Source organism: Periplaneta americana, chromosome 14 (genome assembly GCF_040183065.1).
Source record: "Periplaneta americana isolate PAMFEO1 chromosome 14, P.americana_PAMFEO1_priV1, whole genome shotgun sequence".
Classification (NCBI taxonomy): Eukaryota; Metazoa; Arthropoda; class Insecta; order Blattodea; family Blattidae; genus Periplaneta; species Periplaneta americana.
Window position 1 is genome coordinate 151747911 of NC_091130.1, and position 20643 is coordinate 151768553.

The 20643-nt window shown below is 34.1% G+C and overlaps 1 protein-coding gene across 1 annotated transcript in view; it reads right to left on the reverse strand.

Annotated features, from left to right (window-relative positions):
* Nucleotides 1-17705, reverse strand: part of LOC138713859 (uncharacterized) — a 41680-nt gene extending 23975 nt beyond the window's left edge. The window contains exon 1 of the mRNA XM_069846321.1: nucleotides 17641-17705. The gene's annotated coding sequence lies outside the window, so the exon portion shown is untranslated. The remainder of the gene's footprint in view (nucleotides 1-17640) is intronic.
* Nucleotides 17706-20643: the final 2938 nt, after the last annotated feature.

Sequence of the window (20643 nt, forward strand, 5' to 3'; positions counted from 1 at the left end):
ATATTATCCTCCCATCCACGTCTCGACCTCCCAATACGTCTTTTTCCATCCGACCTTCCAACTGACACTCTATATGCATTTCTGGGTTCGTCGATACGTGCTATATACCCTGCCCATCTCAAACGTCTGGATTTAATTTTCCTAATTATGTCAGGTGAAGAATACAATGCGTGCAGTTCTGTGTTGTGTAACTTTCTCCATTCTCCTGTAACTTCATTCCTTTTAGCCTCAAATATCTTTAAGCTCTGTTCGTCTCTCAAAGTCTTTTATAAATTCTAGCTTTCAGTTCTTTAAAGAGCAGACTGGATGACAAAAGCTTCTCAGCCGAATAATAACAGGCAGTTCCCATATTTATTCTGCGTTTAATTTCCTCCCGAGTGTCAATTATATTTGTTACTGTTGCTCCAAGATATTTGAATTTTTCTGCCTTTTAAACGATACTTTTTCCAATTTGTATATTTCCATTTCGCACTATGTTCTGGTCACGAGACAGAATCATATACTTTGTCTTTTCGGGATTTACTTTCAAACATATATCTCTTTACTTGCTTCAAGTAAAATTCCTGTGTTTTTCTTAACTGTTTGTGTATTTTCTCCAAAATATTCAAATATATAATAAGCACAATGAGTCTCATTCATTTATTCATTCATAGTGTTCTGCCCAAGGACAGGTCTTTCACTGCAAACCCAGCTTTCTCCAATCTTTCCTATTTTCTGCCTTCCTCTTTGTCTCCTCATATAATCCATATATCTTAATGTTGTCTATCATCTGATATCTTCTTCTGCCCCGAACTCTTCTCCCATTCACCATTCCTTCCAGCGCATCCTTCAGTAGATAGTTTCTTCTCAGCCAGTGACCCAACCAATTCGTTTTCCTGATCAGTTTCAGCATTATTCTTTCTACACTCACTCTTTCCAACACAGCTTCATTTCTTAATGTCTGTTCATTTCACACATTCCATTATTCTTCATATCCACATTTCAAATGCTTCTAGTTGCTTCTCTTCATTTCGTCATAATGCCCATATTTCTGCTTCATACAATGCCATACTCCACACAAAGCACTGCACTAGTCTCTTCCTTAGTTAATTTTCCAGAGGTCCGCAAAATGTGCCCCTTTTTCTATTATAAGCTTCCTTGACCATAGCTATCCTCCTTTTGACTTCCTGGCAGCAGCTCATGTTACTGCTTATAGTAGTCTACACCCCAAGTATTTGAAGCTGTTCACTTGCTCTACTGCCTCATTTAAAATTAGCAAGTTTACCTTCTTTATTTTTCTTTGTTAGACCATGATCTTCGTCTTATTTGCATTTATCTTCATCCCATACTGCTCACAGCTGTCATTTAACTAAGTAGCAAATCCCTTAGTATCATCTCCTCTTCTGCTAACAACACCATATCAGCAAATCTTAGTAGTAGCATAGTCTAGCATATACAGCCACGACACTTAAGTTGTTGACGGTACTGGAAACAATAGACTGTGCCGGTACTATTTCGTATTGTCTCTGATGAGACGATAGTAGCGATCCTAGTGGTTAGCAACTACCTATAAAGGCATATTCCCTATGTATCGAGCTTCGTGAATGTATATACACTAGACCGTGGTAGTAGTTAATAATAATAATAATAATAATAATAATAATAATAATAATAATAATAATTATTATTATTATTATTATTATTATTATTATTATTATTATTATTATTTATTTCATCTGGTTGAACCAAGGCCAGCATCCCATCCCTTACATCCAGCCAGTCTCTAATTGATTGAAACTACATCCATTACATCGATTGATTGTTTCATATTGTTTGAGCTATAATAATATTAATTACAATAATATCTAGGACGTACTACAATAACATAACAGTGAGTAATAATAGGAAATAAGAGTAAAAGTAAATAATAAGAATGTAAAACTACATTTACTGATTGTTTCATATTGTTTGAGCTATAATAATATTAATTACAATAATATATAGGACGTACTACAATAACATAACAGTGAGTAATAATAGTAAATAAGAGTAAAAGTAAATAATAAGAAGCTAGCCTGGGCAGAAGAAGATATCAGATGATAGACAACATTAATGCCCAGTTTCTGGTACACCTCAGTTAACTCTCAGTTTCTTAACTGCTCTTATAAATTTAACTACACTGATAACTTTCATGAGTTTCCGGAAAGAAATATGTAAATTTATCAGCGCTTGTGCTTAACATTTGAGGTAACTTCAAGTTTAGTATCTATTGTCGTCCATAGATGTCTCCATAGTATTTTGGTTGTGATTTTTTTGTTATTTAATTTTCGTTTCCAGCTTTGAGTAGTAGTATGGCTATACGCTCTGTTCTAGTAGGTGCAGAACCATAAACGAACAATGTACATTTACACTTCCATCTCAATTGTCATATTATTAAGAAAAGCAATAATAATTGTTGGTATTTGGCGTGAACATCGAGGTAAATAATGCTAGTGGAGAGAGGGCTAGATGTAACTACAGTCTACTCTAGTACAGAGTGATTTATATAGAACTGACACATTTCTTTCATTAATTGTTTCAAAACGAATTGTGCTAGCGACAACTTATTATACCTAAAATGTAGAGGAATTTTGGGAGATTATTTACCTGTATAGCAAATGTTGTCAAATCCGGAGATCTCGGTCGCCACAGGTTCCTGGAAATTATTCGGTCGTCACATAACCGGATAAATGGAACCATGTGATGGACAATATGGCAGGATTTTGCACAATGAACGTCTGAAACCAACGACAATAATTCAATCTTTTATCCTTATCTGGTTCCTGTAGCTGATGAACAACCGTAACCCTATATGGCTTTAGGCTCTCTGACACATTGAGTAGGTGTACCCTGTCTCCTGCGACAAACGTCTTAATTATTTTTTGGGTGACTGCTCCAGTCGTGCTCTTACGTCAACAACAACCGTGGGAAGCCTAGATGAACGATGCTTGCCCTTTTCACTCATCAGAGATCCAGTTGTTTCCAATTTGTTTACCAGTCCCAGTATTGTGTTTCTTTTGGGAGGATTGCGAATACCAAATTCTCTCTGGTATGCCCTTTGGGTAGCTGTAATTGAATTCGTAATCCAGTATTGCTTCACAATAAACAAATTGGAAACAACTGGATCTCTGGTGAGTGAAAAGGGCAAGCATCGTTCATCTAGGCTTCCCACGGTTGTTGTTGACGTAAGAGCACGACTGGAGCAGTCACCCAAAAAATCATTAAGACGTTTGTCGCAGGAGACAGGGTACACCTACTCAATGTGTCAGAGAGCCTAAAGCCATATAGGGTTACGGTTGTTCATCAGCTACAGGAACCAGATAAGGATAAAAGATTGAATTATTGTCGTTGGTTTCAGACGTTCATTGTGCAAAATCCTGCCATATTGTACATCACATGGTTCACAGATGAAGCATGGTTCCATTTATCCGGTTATGTGACGACCGAATAATTTCCAGGAACCTGTGGCCACCGAGATCTCCGGATTTGACAACGCCGGACAACATTTGCTATAGAGGTAAATAATCTCCCAAAATTCCTCTACATTTTAGGTATAATAAGTTGTCGCTAGCACAATTTGTTTTGAAACAATTAATGAAAGAAATGTGTCAGTTCTATATAAATCACTCTGTATATACAGTCACGAAGCTTGAGTTTTCTTTCTGAAAAGGAATCTTACAAAGTTATTCGGATCAAATTTCTGCATATTTAAAGAACAAAATTAATTTTTTTTTTTTTTCATTTATTTACTATCACAATACACTGCTCTCTTAAATTGACTGAGCATATCGGGAAGTAAATCAATGGCTTTCCTAAAACACGCCATGAAATATTTCATATAAAACAACTAGGACCACCCAGATCTGAAGATAGCCCACAACAGGCAGAAAATAGTCAACATGCGAAACCAATAAACTACATATTCCGAAGTGATATACTGGGTGTTCAGTTCAAAGTGTGTCATGGCTCGCTGTATGCCGTCATATGGCTAGTCGATGAGCCTAGAGAATTCCATCTTCCTACACTTCCGCAGAGGTGTATTACCTATGTGTCAGAGAAGTCGCATAGCAAGTACGGCGTTCATTCTGATATGTACGGTAACGCCGGTAGTGGCAGGAATGTGAACTGTTTGGAAACATGTACTGAGGTGGGTTTTTTCTTACTGTCGGGATATGGGGAGAGGGTTAAGACGATTTCTTACTTATTTGTTGACATTAACTTCGATGGTCAACATGGACACGGAGCATTTGATTTGTATTGTGGAATGTTGTCGTACGCAACCGATGATAACAAATACCCTGCGTACGACTTGGCCGCGCAAAACACAGTTCGAAAGAGGTTATGGTAGCACACAGACAGTACAGACCGCCATCTGTTGCTACGACGTTCAAGTTATACCGTATACGTTCTCAAGTTCAGATTGAACGCCTTGGTTAATAGGTAACTTCTCTGACATAATAGCTGAAACTCGCTTCAAATCGCTGACTCACAATAGTGACGTCATGACACACTTTGAAATGAACACCCAGTAGTGTTAGTCTTGTGTAATCAAGATGTATTACTTTTCTTTCTACTCCCAGATTTATAGGACGTTTCTTCATTGTCACATTCACAGGACACCAATATGATACGTCTCACGAACGAAAAGAGTCGTATGAAGAAGTTTCCCTTCTTGTTTGTCGGAAATCGACGCCCACGTATACAACCAGCATGGCGCAGCGATAAAGTACCGAGAAATGTCGGTATTTATAACTGTGTGTGTGCGTGTTTACAAATCTAAGTTTAGGAGGAAAATCAAGCCGCCCTCTACTGATAGATCACGCGGGAGGAGGGGAATAGTTGTCTTAAAGAGCTCTCCCGATGCTACCTTTCCTTTCCTTACTCCACAAATTTTACAGCCGTACTGTGTGTATGTAAATTTCAAACATCAGACACACAGAAGTAGTACTATTCTAATGGGACATTATTTTATTTTTACTTGCATTTTTATTAAACGACGACTTACAACTTTACATTCATTCCCGAACTTGTACAATCAATGACTCTGTGACCAGAATTAATGAAGATCTAGCATCTGTAGCTCAATGGGCGCAAAAATTTGGACTCAGACTAAACCCAGACAAATCACAAGCTATAATAATGGGCTACCAACGAGCATTAAACAAAATAGATCTAGCCACTGTATCAAATACAAAAATAAATAATACTACAATTACATATAGTAAGACAGTAAAAAATTTAGGGGTATATTTAGATTCAAATTTAAATTTTTCAAAGTCAAGTGACCTACATATGTAAGAAAACTTTTTCCATAATTCATTCCCTCAAACACTTAACCAACGTTTTATCTCTCAGCCTTAAAAAGAACCTGATCCAAACTTTAGTGATTCCCCACTTCGATTATTGCGATTCTTTATTCACGAATTTAAATACTGATCTTGCCCATAGACTACAGCGTGTTCACAATATCTGCGTTCGTTTCGTTTGTAACATTAGAAAATTCGATCATGTAACACCGTCACTAGAATTGTTGTCTTGGAGTCCACTTAAAGAAAGAAGATTCTTCAACTCTCTCTTATTACTATTTAAAATCATCCACACCTCCACACCCTCTTGCCTAGCACCTCGTTTTGTTTACCTTTCACTACCTCGAACCCGGAACATGTACCTTCTCTCTATTCCTCTGCACAGAACATCCTTCTACTCATCATCTTTCAGCATATCTATTCCACGCCTCTGGAATTCTCTCCCTGACCACGTCAGAGACTGTCGGACAATATCAAAATTCAAATTTAAATTAAAAAATCACATTCTAGTTCGTGGAATTGCTTGTTGAACACATGTCAGGTTGCGCAACTTCACCTTAACCCATGACATATAGTAAATATTGTAACTATGCTGTTGTAAAATTGAAAATTAATATGTAATGTATTTATTATTATTATTATTATTATTATTATTATTATTATTATTATTATTATTATTATTATTGTCAGTTATCAATATCATCATTGCTATCTCTGTTTTCTTTCTTTTTGTTGTATTAGCTCGATGAGAGCTCTATAATGTACTTTTGACTCTGTTGACCCTCTATAGGGCTTTAACTTAATTTGTATCATTTTCATCAGTGTTTGTATTTCTTTTTTGTATTTATATGTGCTATCTGGTAGGATGGAAGAGAAGGCCTTATGGCCTTAATCCTGTCAGATTAAATAAATTATTATTATTATTATTATTATTATTATTATTATTATTATTATTATTATTATTGTACCTGCATTTCTGAATGTACTTCACTCTCACCCCTTCACTAATGTCCTTGCTCCCGTCAGACACACAAACTTACGGCCGCTGTTGCATTCGAAGTCTTCAAACAGTGAAGTAAACACTGCAGTGTATAGTGTGTTTCATAAATATGATTGCGTTTTCTATAGAAGAAAGAATCTATATTAATAATATCGTACTAAAAAATTATATTCAAGAAACGATAAATTCAATTTCAGAGAATATGCTTCAAAATGTTTTTAATAATATGCGTATTGAATTGAAGCCTGCATTGTAATGAACGGCAACCAGTTTCAGCAACTTGTTTAAAAATTCAGATTAGCTTATTTTGAATTGAGGTGGCTACAAGCAAAGGAATGCTAGTGACATTTGTAATAACATGAGTTAAGTGCATCCAGTGTAAGCAAAGGTATCTAAAATTTTAGTGGAAAAAAGATATTTTAATCGCATCACACATTAAAATTTAAATAAACAATTTCACCGATTATACGAAAGCTTAAATATTTAAACCCCATTTTCTCAAAAGTAACTTAAGTGCACTTACAGCCCTTTACTTATGACCCCCTCAATTTAAATGCACTCTCTATATTGTATGATAACATCAATAATTAATATGCTAAATAAAGTAGACATTACATAACGAACATAGCCGCCTGAAAAGTTGAGTTTTTGAAAAAAAAAATGCTACTACTCTACTGTATTTTCATAAATTCCGTAAAAGTGATGATCAAACTGAAAATCGTAATATCGTATTTCCCTACAACATAAATGGATACACTACTTTTTTCTCTTCCTATACCTAGTAAAATGATTTGTTTACATATTGCACTAGTAACATCAAACTCCTGTAATGGAAGGGGGGAACAGTGTTTCCGAGTATAGCCAGGTTAATGTTAAAAATGTTCGTAAAAATAAAGTGATGTCCCTGTATAAGGCAGCGTTTCTCAAACTTTTTTTGAAGTGGGGACCACTTTTTTAAGTCACAACAGTTCCACGGACCACCTTACTCTTGTTCCCTTCGAAAGAAAATTTATCATTTTTGTAGTATATTTTAATATCAATATACTTGTATTTTAAAATAGAATTAAGCATTTAAAATTAATTAAATTAAATTAATTTTATATTAGTATTAACCAATTAAGCCAGGGCTGGGCACATTACGTGATTCTGAGAAATGAGCGCTATGTGCTTTTAAGAGCGGGTCTTGCGAGCGCTATGACGTATGCATACTGTACGTCATTCAGTGTCGGTGCAGTGGTGACTCTGCAGTATGATGGCGAACTTTGAAGACGGAGCTTCCGCTCATACACTAAAGCGTCCCGCTACTCCCAATGCTTTTAATGTATTATGGGAGGAGGAGTTCTTTTTGGTAGAGAGCAGTGGATTAGCAAAGTGTTTAATTTGGCATAAAACACTCCAGCTGATTAAGAGGTTCAATATCCAACGACATTATTCTTTACAACATGCTACTGAATATGACAAATATGTTGGTAATGATCGCCAACATACAACTTAAAGAAAATGTTTCTCAGGTGCATTATATTAGAGTATCTATTTGATGTTTACATTGCATTGTAAGTTATTATACATTTAGTAATATATAATTTTAAATTATACAAGTAGGCCCATTATGATATATCATAATATTTGTATAATTGAAAATTATATATTACTAAATGTTGCCAAACTTTCAGAACGGCCCCAAGGTTCACTCAGCCTTCTATAAAATTGAGCACCGGGTCTTTCCCGGGGGTAAAAGGCGGTCAGAGCGTGGTGCCGACCACACCACCTCATTATAGTGCCGAGGTCATGGAAAGCATGGGGCTCTACCTCCATGCCCCCCAAGTGCCTTCATGGCATGTTACGGGGATACCTTTACCTTTTACCTTTACCTGAGAAACATTTTCTTTAAATTGTATTAATTTATGGTCATATCATATTATATTATATTATATTATATTATATTATATTATATATATTATATTATATTATATTATATTATATTATATTATATTATATTATATTATATTATATTATATTATATTATATTATATTATATTACATTATATTATATTATATTTTAACAGGATGACAATAATGCACTTACTGAATCGGCTATGAGAATTAGCTACAAAATTTGCCACGAAATTGCAAAGGAATTGAAAACATTCAACGAAGGTGAATTCATCAAGCGATGTTTAATTATATTGGCAGATGAACTCTGTCCACAGCAAGTAGGGAAGTGGAAGCCATACGCCTGTCTCGTAGAACATTGGTGAGGAGATTGCAGTCTGTGCGTAGGTTTATATAAATAAGCCTAATGATTTGTGTGTGTGCATAGAGCGAAGTTTATTCCATTAAATTAATAAGAGTGTTATAAATCTTGTACTGCACAATGGATTGATGTAATATCCTTATAAACTATTATGCACTGACAGACTGCATGACTAGAACAACCGTGGCTCTTGTTATATTAAGGGGACACCAAATTATATTTTGGAACTTATTTCCTATTTGACCAATCTTTTTCAAATTTGGAGAAAAAGTTTAATATACACATGGAAAGTAACATACAAAATCTCAGCTCATTAGATCCAATACGTTTCAAAATAAAAAATATTTCAATTTTTAATCAATCATTAATTGAAATATCACTTTTAATTATCATTTTTTTATTTTTTGGCTTTGTGCATTTGACTGTGACTTCTCAATGAATAGGGGAAGAATTCTGCGTATTGATTTAGTTCTGTCACGTAAATTAGCGTAGAAATTAAATTTTTCATTTCTATGACACTTTTTCTCCAATTTTTAAGTTGAGTGTCCCCTTAATGCAGGGAAGGTAGCTGTAATGCGAGTCCGCCACTGCGTGAGCGTTCTGCTCCGGCTTGGAATTGAAGTGCCTTGCGGAGCGAGAGCAGCTCTGGCCGACTAAATGGAGCCGCTCTAATGCCCGGCCCTGAATTAAGCTGATGTTAATAGTTAGAAGTAAATTCATTTTTGTTTCTTTAATAATTCAAGGCTATTAGAGTTTGGATAATCTTTAACATATTAACTAAAAAAAATGTTGGTACTCACATTAATGAGCCTGCCGATTCTTGCACAGTTGTTCTATATTTTGACGTATGCTGGTAAGCTTAAGTCGGAGATCGTCACATACATCGAGTCGATTTCGGTAGCCTACTTTGTTCTTATTAGAGTTAGTGATGAAAACCTTTTCTCACACAGATACGTAGAAGCAAACTGAATTATAACCTCTAAAGCACCATTGTACAGTTCACCATGTTCTCTTTTCACTTGTGATGAGGTCCAGAAATTAACCATACCTTCCGCTTGGAATTTCATTTTAAGTCCGGTGTCATTCGAGAGTTCAGTTAACTGTTCTCTTTCACTCAATGAAAGTTTGTTAGTTTCAATATCGCAATGAAAGTGATCACGATCCGATGAAAATTCGTCATATTTACTTGAAAAATAAGTTTGTCAAATTGTGATCTCAGAGTTGTATTATTGGTGTAAGTGCCCATTTCAATGTGCAGACTGGGTATCGGCAAAACTATTAAGAAAGTCATAAATACATAAAAAGTTTCGTTCCTCTGTTATGAATTCGGGTGATCCCTGTCTGGGTTACAGGGGCGGCGCCAGATGTGTAGGGAAAAGATGGCGAGAAACACCATGTTCATAGTGCTTTAAATCCCTTGTTTGTTGTTGAGAGTAGAGTGGGAAGTCAGTAGACGGAAAGGGTAATAAATTTCATAAAATGTCAGTACTGGGAGAAAAAGTGAAAGGGGATTGCCATGTGTCATTTCCAAACTCAGAGTGGTACACAATTCGTTTGAATTTTATTTTTTCTTCTGCCTTTTTTGAAGGACCACAAGGGCAGATCTCGAGGACCATAGGTGGTCCGCGGACCATAGTTTGAGAAAAACGCTGCATAAGGCAACTATAGTCGCATGCACTGTTCTTTCAGACTAATTTATATTGCCGTAATTCAAAATTGTGTGATAAGTATCCTGTTTTTTTATTGATTTATTTTACGACACTTTATCAACTGCATTGGTTATCTAGCTCTGAGTGAAATGAAGGTGATAATGCCGGCGAAAGTAAGCGCCGAAAGTTACCCAGCATTTGCTCTTCCTGGGTTGAGAGAAAACCCCGAAAGAAACCTCAACCAGGTAACTTGTCCCAACCCGGGTCACTTGTTCCACGGTCTGGCATGCTAACCGTTATTCCACAGTGGTAGACATATACGAGTTCCCTTGAAATATTCAAATATAGCGTTGTCCTTTTTCCTGTGTTTTTGTGTAACCGAAGACATTCTTCTCTTTGAACTTTATATACAGTCTTGTAAGAATACTTACAGAATACTTTACACGTGAGTTATGTGGTACTACGTCATACTATTAACAGAGAACTCCTTCATTGTTATTTTAAGGTGCATTAATTGTAAATAGAAAATATACCTAATTTCCCCGATGTCTTTCTTCATCTTCGTACAAAATGTTTGGTTCTATATTTGGCCTCCGATTTCTAGGAAGCTCGTAGGAAAACTGTCTTGTAAGATTAATTCCACAGCGGTCGAATGATATCATGTTGGTACGCTGTGAACAGAAGAATGTGCAATGAATAAGAGAGGAAAATCTACTTAAAATGTACTCTCAAATCTAATTTTTTCTGTTAAGAAGGGAGATGGTGAAATTTCTACTACTATGTCTGGTCAAAAATCACTTTTTCGTTTTACTGTAAAACATACATGGGCACAGTTTTCGGTTACGTGAGGCACTCGATTTGAAATAGTTTGTTTACTAGGAGAGGAGACTGCAGAGTAGGATGGGGAATATAAACTGCTGTGACCTGCGTCACCTTATCGTAATCGCTAAGGCGGTCAGTGGCGAATTATTAGGAAAGCGCTTGGTTAACGTGAGATACTCGAAAACTTTTATTCAATTTGGCAAATTAATTCGGCAGCTTTAATCATAAACCTCTTTACTATTTCTCCATCATTGAATTGATTTAAATCACAGGCGAGAAATTGCGTAACTAGCCAATAATATTCCATCACGTTGTCTACGTTTATTTTATCGAATATTCTGGCGTTTCTCAAGATTACTTAATAGATTTGCATGTTCTCGACCTAAAGAATTTGAGAAAATCATATTTCGTTTTCTACGCACATTTGATATATTTTTTTTATAAATTTCTTTTGGAAATAATACGTACAAACAACATTTAATTCCTCGTACCTTTTAATGCAGCGTGATTAAGGTATAATGTCATATTTATTATACTATGCAAATGTTAAGATCATAAATTTTCTTCGGAAAAGTACGAAAAATAACATTTAATTTGTCTTACCTTCTAATTCAGCAAGTTCTTTATGACATAAGGAGTAATGTCGTTGTATATTAAATTTATTAATGCCTAATAGGATGTTCTCCCCTTCTAGACAGGAAAAAATCTCTTCCTCCCATTTCTCATGAAATAATCGTTTTCTAACGCGTACACACTGCTTTGATAATGCCATTATGCCACCACTGATATTGCTTATGAAACTGATATAGAACCTGCCCACGCCTAGGAGCTACGTGAGGGAAGAACGGGGTCTGTGAAGATGATGTCACTCAGAGCGATAAGCTCTGTGGAGCTCAGTGAGGCTAAAATGCTCAAGTGAGGCACGATGCCCAAGTATGCTGTAAAAGATAACCTTACAGACCCTAACCTATATATCACCGAAGTTTCAGGATCTCACCACACTTGGAATTGTCAGTAATGACGTCATATTTTAAATAATTCGTTATATATTTTGAAAATGATCTTTCGAATCTTTCATCTTTAGCACAATCGTATATATTGAAGGGTTCTGTAATAATTTTGAAGCCATCAAGCTGATTTTTTCCTGCATACTGTCTGTATAAAGTATAGTTAAGGGGAAATGGACGTTATCGCATGCAAATTAATGGTAAAAATAGCCTATCTTCAAGCGGTCAGAATTGTAATACTATTTATCACAGCTCTTTCATTTTTTTAGTGATATATGTATACACATTAAGCTTTAAAATGAAAGAAGAATGGTTAATCTAGTGTAAATCGTACCCTTAAATTAATTTTTGAATTTAATCATATTTTTTATATAAATTCACTACATACCTGTGATTAGGTACACTCTATTCACTTATCATAGCACACATTGAATTAAAATTTTGACCACTTACTGCTAATAGATACTAAAACATACCCTACTAAAATTATTAAAATATCTGTAATATTATGGGCATACGGCTTATACTAATCTTCAATTCCTTTTTAATTTATTGACGGTGATGATTGCTATAAGCCCTATGCCCATAATATTACAGATATATGAATAATTTTAGTAGGATATGTTTTAGTATCTATTAGCAGTAAGTGGTCAAATTTTCAATTCAATATGTGCTATAATAAGTGAATAGAATGTACCTAATCACAGACATGTAGTGGATTTATAAAAAAATTGTGCTTAATTAAAAAATTAATTTAAGGATAAACATTTACTCTAGAGTAACCATTCTTTTTCATTTCAAAGCTTAATGTGTATACATATATCACTAAAAAAATGAAAGAGCTGTGATAAATAGTATTATATTTATGACTGCTTGAAGAGAGGCTATTTTTACCATTATTTTGCATGCGATAATGACCAACTCCCCTTAATTAAAGACAGTATCGATTTTTTTATATTTCAATAACTTTTTAAAATAAATAAAGAAATAAGTAAATAATAATAATAATAATAATAATAATAATAATAATACCTATACAATTCTTCAAATACGGCATGCGCCAAACAAACAACACCGAAATTCTCGCACTGATACTGCGTATGTACGTATCATATCCATGGCCTAGATCACATATACCCAGATTGCTCGGTCTTATAGGCTTTGACGATAACAACATTTGTCAGGTTTACTATGCTGCCATCTAGTTGTTACATAAGGAGTCACGTCTTAACTCCCATTTGAATTACATTGGCGATTGTACTGCCATCTCGTATTCGATTACGGCGGACGGGTGGCGATCCTGGCGGTTGTACTCTTCAAGATGCTACCGATTTTAACATTGGGATGATCTATCTGTTATATATATATGATCTAGGTCCATGGTTGAAATGTTTAATGTTGTTTTGTTTAACGACGCTTGCAACTGCCGAAGTTACATCAGCGTCGCCGGTGTGCCGGAATTTTGTCCCGCAGGAGTTTTTTACATGCCAGTAAATCTCTTACTAAGTTACTCTTCAAGGAACGACCACTCACATAAATTGAGGGAAAAGAGACAGAGGACGGACGCTGGAAAGTTTTCTTTTCTCAATCGTACTATCAGGGACTGGAATGCTCTACCTGCAGATTTACTAAAGACTTTACCAATAACCAAAATGTATTTAAAAATAGGCTTAAGGACTTTACTAATAGACGGTAATATATTATACACACTATTTAAAGAGTGTAATTGATATTTTGTTATATGAAGTGTTGTATCAGTGAAGAAGTGTGTTGTATCAGTGAAGTGTGTTTCTGTCAGTGAAGCTTCATAGTTTATAGTGGCAGTGCAAAGTATTTCAACAGTGAAATGTTTTTGAAATGTTAGTGAAATCAGGATAGAATCAGTGAAATGTGTCGTAGTTCCAGTGCAGTGATTGAGTTGGCAGCGAAATAAGTGTAGTGCCGAAAGGTACTTGTGCAGGTATGAACCTGTCACACTCGTGGGTCTTAGTTCGAACTTAGGGTTAAGATACAAATTAGATTTACTTTAAATGTTATTTTAAGTGCTCGTGCTTCATTTAATTTAGGGTGTTCCTTGTTATTGTTATTATTATTATTATTATTATTATTATTATTATTATTATTATTATTTATTACTAGTGTTTATTATTAATTGTCTTATTGAGTGTAATTAGTTACCACTTCCACCGGGTATATGCCCATTTGCAGTGTGAATAAATACATACATACATACATACATACATACATACATACATACATACATAACATACATACATACATACATACATACATACATACATACATACATACATACATACATACATACATACATACATACATACATACATACATACATACATCTGGCATAGAAGGCTCGTATCCATGGTGAAGTTTATCAGTGCGGTTTTAGGCGTAATAGATCGACTTTTGATCAGATATTTTGTATTCGACAGATAATGGAGAAAAAATGGGAGTATAAGGGTACAGTACATCAGTTATTCATAGATTTCAAAAAGGCATATGACTCGGTTAAGAGGTAAGTATTATATGATATTCATATTGAATTTGGTATTCCCAAGAAACTAGTTCGATTAATTAAAATGTGTCTCAGTGAAACATACAGCAGAGTCCGTATAGGTCAGTTTCTATCTGATGCTTTTCCAATTCACTACGGGCTAAAGCAGGGAGATGCACTATCAACTTTACTTTTTAACTTCGCTTTAGAATATGCCATTAGGAAAGTTCAGGATAACACAGAGGGTTTGGAATTGAACGTGTTACATCAGCTTCTTGTCTATGCGGATGACGTGAATATGTTAGGAGAAAATCCACAAACGATTAGAGAAAACACGGAAATTTTACTTGAAGCAAATAAAGCGATCGGTTTGGAAGTAAATCCCGAAAAGACAAAGTATATGATTATGTCTCGTGACGAGAATATTGTACGAAATGGAAATATAAAAATTGGAGATTTATCCTTCGAAGGGGTGGAAAAATTCAAATATCTTGGAGCAACAGTAACAAATATAAATGACACTCGGGAGGAAATTAAACGCAGAATAAATATGGGAAATGCGTGTTATTATTCGGTTGAGAAGCTTTTATCATCTAGTCTGCTGTCAAAAAATCTGAAAGTTAGAATTTATGAAACAGTTATATTACCGGTTGTTCTGTATGGTTGTGAAACTTGGACTCTCTCTCTGAAAGAGGAACATAGGTTAAGGGTGTTTGAGAATAAGGTGCTTAGGAAAACATTTGGGCCTAAGCGGGATGAAGTTACAGGAAAATGGAGAAAGTTACACAATGCAGAACTGCACGCATTGTATTCTTCACCTGACATAATTAGGAACATTAAATCCAGACGTTTGAGGTGGGCAGGGCATGTAGCACGTATAGGCGAATCCAGAAATGCATATAGAGTGTTAGTTGGGAGACCAGAGGGAAAAAGACCTTTAGGGAGGTCGAGATGTAGATGGGAGGATAATATTAAAATGGATTTGAGGGAGGTGGGATATGATGATAGAGACTGGATTAATCTTGCGCAGGATAGGGACCGATGGCGGGCTTATGTGAGGGCGGCAATGAACCTTCGGGTTCCTTAAAAGCCATTTGTAAGTAAGTGTAATAATAATAATAATAATAATAATAATAATAATAATAAATACATTACATATTAATTGTCAATTTTACAACAGCATAGTTACAATATTTACTATATGTCATGGGTTAAGCCGAAGTTGCGCAACCTGACAGGTGTTCAACAAGCAATTCCGTGAACTAGAATGTGATTTTTTAATTTAAATTTGAATTTTGATACTGTCCGACATGGCCAGAGAGAGAAATGAGGGACATGCAATCGATATGCTGAAAGATATTGAGTGTTTTTTTTTGCAGTCAGCAGAAGGGGATGAAATACTGAATTCTATAGTGTAGATATATTTATGTACGATTGGCTACACTGACTGTTATCTTCGCCATCTATTCGTAGAAGTAATAATTAAAGAAACCACACATACAGTGACAAATTATCGATCACTATCGATTAGTAATGACAGGTATCTTTCAACGTCCGTATAAAAATTCAAACATGTAAAATGGATAATTAATACATTTATAGAAAAATATATTTGATGAAAATAATGTCGGCTTGATGAGAATATTACTTTAAGTTTTTTTTTTTCATTTATTTTATACTAGCCGTACCCGTGCGCTCCGCTGCACCTGTTAGGAATAAATATAAAGTAATTACATAATTAAAATAGGACATTTGATCCAGGGAACATTCGTGTTTGATAGAAGGATAAATCGTTTAATATGTTACTTAATTTAAATTGCATCCAAATAATTAAAATGCGATCATTTTGGTCCAGAGACACTCGTTTGGTGCAATGACAATTCCTTTAACATGTTTCTAATTTTTATTACATGTAACCATAGTTCAATGAACATCGACATCATTTAGATTTAATGTGTATACTTTATTTTACTTGTTATAGGTTTCCATTGAATTATGGTAATAACTTAATTTTAATCCTTGTTTTCTGCGTATTCAGTAAATGGCGTTTGGCCCACTATGGTTCTGAACCCTTCAAATAACTTAAATTATATTATATAATATTACATTACATATATTATATTATATTATATTATATTATATTATATTATATTATATTATATTATATTATGTTATATTATATTATATTATATCAGAAGTTACTGTAATATTATTATAGCATTATGTCCATCTAGAGAAACTACACTTTCCAATGGTGAAATAATAATTAATTATACAAATCGGTTAATTTAGCTTCCGATATTACTTCATACAATCACAGAAACATTCTCTTAGGCTATCTTTCATAGTTTCGATTGTTGCTGTCCAAGGCCCCTTATAGACGAAGTCATTTGTTTTTTATTTCATTATACGGCCTTAAGATGGCAGTTATTTTAATTTTAAAACTCATTTATCGCATTAAATATCAGTCCTATCAAAATTTTTCATGGAATAAAACTTATCGCAAATTATTTGTAAAGAAACTTTTGTTATGTAACATTTTTCACAAAAATCAATAATAAGCGAGATATTTCGATTTTTTAAATTCAGGCCCCCTTATAACACCCCTTTTTAAATAATGTATTTTGAATGCCATATAACCTAAAATCTAAGTTACAATGAACATAATTTTTATTCCAATTTTAATCGAAATCCGTTCATCCATTATCGCTTGAAAAGGTAACAAACATACAGACAGACAGACATACAAAGAAAAATGTCAAAAAAGCGATTTTCGGTTTCAGGGTGGTTAATTATATATGCTAGGACCAATTGTTTTTGGAAAATCGAAAATTAACAGAAAAATTTCGGCTACAGATTTATTATTAGTATAGATTAAACCAAATAAACCTTAAAAGTGTATTTTTACTGCATATATTTTAATTTTAGCGCATATTTCAACAGTTGTTACTACATAGCCGCATGCATATTTTCAGGTTTTTCAGTGTTTAAAGCCCCGTGGTGTAGTAAACACACTACAGCCCTGCTGTAACGGTTGGCAGCACTAGAATGCTTCACCAAGTTACTTACCTTCTCTCTACACACACGCTTGGAGCAGACAACTCTCTGCGACAAACAGCTGCTTCTGCGTTGAATCAATTCCGACTGAGCATCAACACAGATGACGTCACAGCACGTTCGTGCGCTTCCTCCTCTATTGCGTAACACAGATACAGACGAAAATAAACTGCTTTATAAGCAAAACAAACACAGAGTGGCTGCAATGCGAGTTAAATTAAACCTGGCCTTCCGACAGCCATGTTTCCCTTCGATTGTAGATCCGGGAGGAATCTTTCATCAAACTAACCACATTTTCATTCCCACATTTTTAACCCTTAAAATGACAAAACTTCATTTCTCACACTAGTTTATTAAACCGTCACGGACCGTAAAGAAAACAACTATCGCAATGTCCATATTTTATATGTTGTACAATATTATAGTATTGTTAAATGTTAATTTTCCTATCAATTTTTTTCTATTCTATTAAAATTGTAGCATTCTAGTGGCTTGTGCTGCAAATTCTGCAAACTAAATATTCATTAGACGTTCAAATAAACATTTTTCAGATTTATTTTCAATGAAGGATCCCAGACATTCTGAACGTATTTGCTCCCATAATAATGAAAAATACTCTCTCGAGCCAATACTGAAGAGAACTATGCATATAAATATCTACACCACACCGCCATTAAATATATGAAAAAGACCAAACCCCACTTGATTAATAACTATAAAAATATTTGATTTTTAATAATATTATTATCTTACGTAAGTTTTATAGCTATACTATACAGCCGCCACTCAGTAAAATATAGAAATCAAAATCTAATTTAAGTTATTCTCTACATTTACTTACATAACCCCAAAACTTTTCACTTTCATATCCTCAATATAGCATTAATATGTATAATTAATAAAAAAATACTCACATCACGGCATTAACTACAATAATATTTCATTTCTAATAGTAATAATGCCATCAAACCACCTCAAGTTTTGTAGTTTTTAATATCCAATAGACAGCTGTACCCAGAAAATTACACACCACAGAATCGAACCTGTAAATTATTTTTAGTAAGTTAAGTTTTTAATAACAAAATTAATTTGGGCTCTAAATATGTCAGCATTCTTGCAGATCATGGCCTTCGTGTAATATTGTTTACTGTAGTGTGTGTTTTGTTTTATACTGAAATGCAACATGGCCGACTTGATGCTCACTTCGCTTCTCCTGAATGCAATTAGCTAGTTCTCAAAACTGACGAGAGATGGATTTTGGAAAATAGGAAAATTATGTAGGAAAATTGACATTTCACTGAAAACTACTACTTTTCCGAAAAACTTTGGGTTCCAAGCTTCAAAATGAGGGGACATTTATTAAAATCCGTTCAGCCGTTTTCCCGTAATTTCCATTACCAGTTCAAATTATATATATAGATAACCTATTAACCTGTTGTATCCTATAGGATACATTGCGAATTTAAGGGTTAACGATGCAATACAATGTAAGTTACTTAGAACGTCATTCAGGACTCGAAGTGGATCGAAGCGTGAATTTCAGGAACCTTTCCGTTCCGTTTTAAGAAATGGCTACGGTCCATTCCAGATCCTTTTAATTTGGTATTAATTTATACAGGGTGGTTCACGAAAAGTTACCGCCACTTACGGATATTAAAAGTATTTATTTCAGTCACTGACTTCACAGCATGTGTTTAAGGTGTTAAACCTTTGCATTACATGTTTAAAAGACGTATGAACGTTTTCGTTGGACTTCGCCAACATCATCAGATACGACGTGCATTTCAGCAATATCAATAATCTCTAGATAATCTCTACAAATACAAAACATATTTAGTGGCATGCAAAATAAAATATACTAAAAACCAACATGGTTATGATACGCATTGACTGCCCTTATATGATATAAAAGGAATAAAAAATAATAAAATATAAAACTACTTCATTATTCCATGTCTGAAGACTTGCAAACATATATTTTGTAACCTACACGTGTATTTTACTTAATTGACAATAAGGACAGTCATACAAGAATGTCAATGCGTATCATAACCATGTTGGTTTTTAGTATGTTTTATTTTGCATGCCACTAAATATGTTTTGTACTTGTAGAGATTATTGATATTGCTGAAATGTACGTCGAATCTGATGATGTTGGCGTAGTCGAACGAAAACGTTCATACGTCTTTTAAACATGTAATGCAAAGGTTTAACACCTTAAACACATGCTGTGAAGTCAGTGACTGAAATAAATACTTTTAATATACAATACAGACTTCTCTGAAAACTATAAAAATGAATTGCAAAATGCCACTTACGGAGTTAATTTCCGAAAACATTCTGGCGAAAAATGTCATGTAAACATGGGTCCTATTCACAATATTTTCATAATTACACTAATTTGAAGTTGTTCGTAAAATACGTTCTTTTTTCTTTAGTTTTAAGGGTATAAGAATATTACAAATAGAGAATGAAGTATCCAGAACTATAATTTCTTAAATTTATTTAATTGGCTAGTGTTCTGAAGCTAAAAATGTGTTGTTAATTACTTAGTTCCTTAGTACAGATTATCTTCTTCAATTTGTAACTAAAAATTGAAGCGGTGAGATCAATAACCATTCAAGTCCATTTACACAAGTTTCGAGAAAAATGAAAAGAAAAAAAAAACTCTTTTTATTTCTTATTTAATTATTATTTTTTTGCACATAATATTTCTGGTTGTTTTCGAGATCAAGACAAAGTAGTATACCAACTTTCAAAGTCGTAACACTTGTGAAAATATCCAAAATTTAATTTCAAATTTGCAAAACATAAATGGCCAGAAGTGAACTTGAATGATAATTGATCTCACCGCTTCAATTACATTAATCTTACGCATTTATCACAACAATTGTTACAAATTACACGACTTCTAGCAACTTTATTCTTTAGAGTTCAATTTTGCATCCCATTGTACAGTCATAAAGAGTTTATAAGAGTGGCATATCACCTTCATTTCACTAAGACTAAATAACC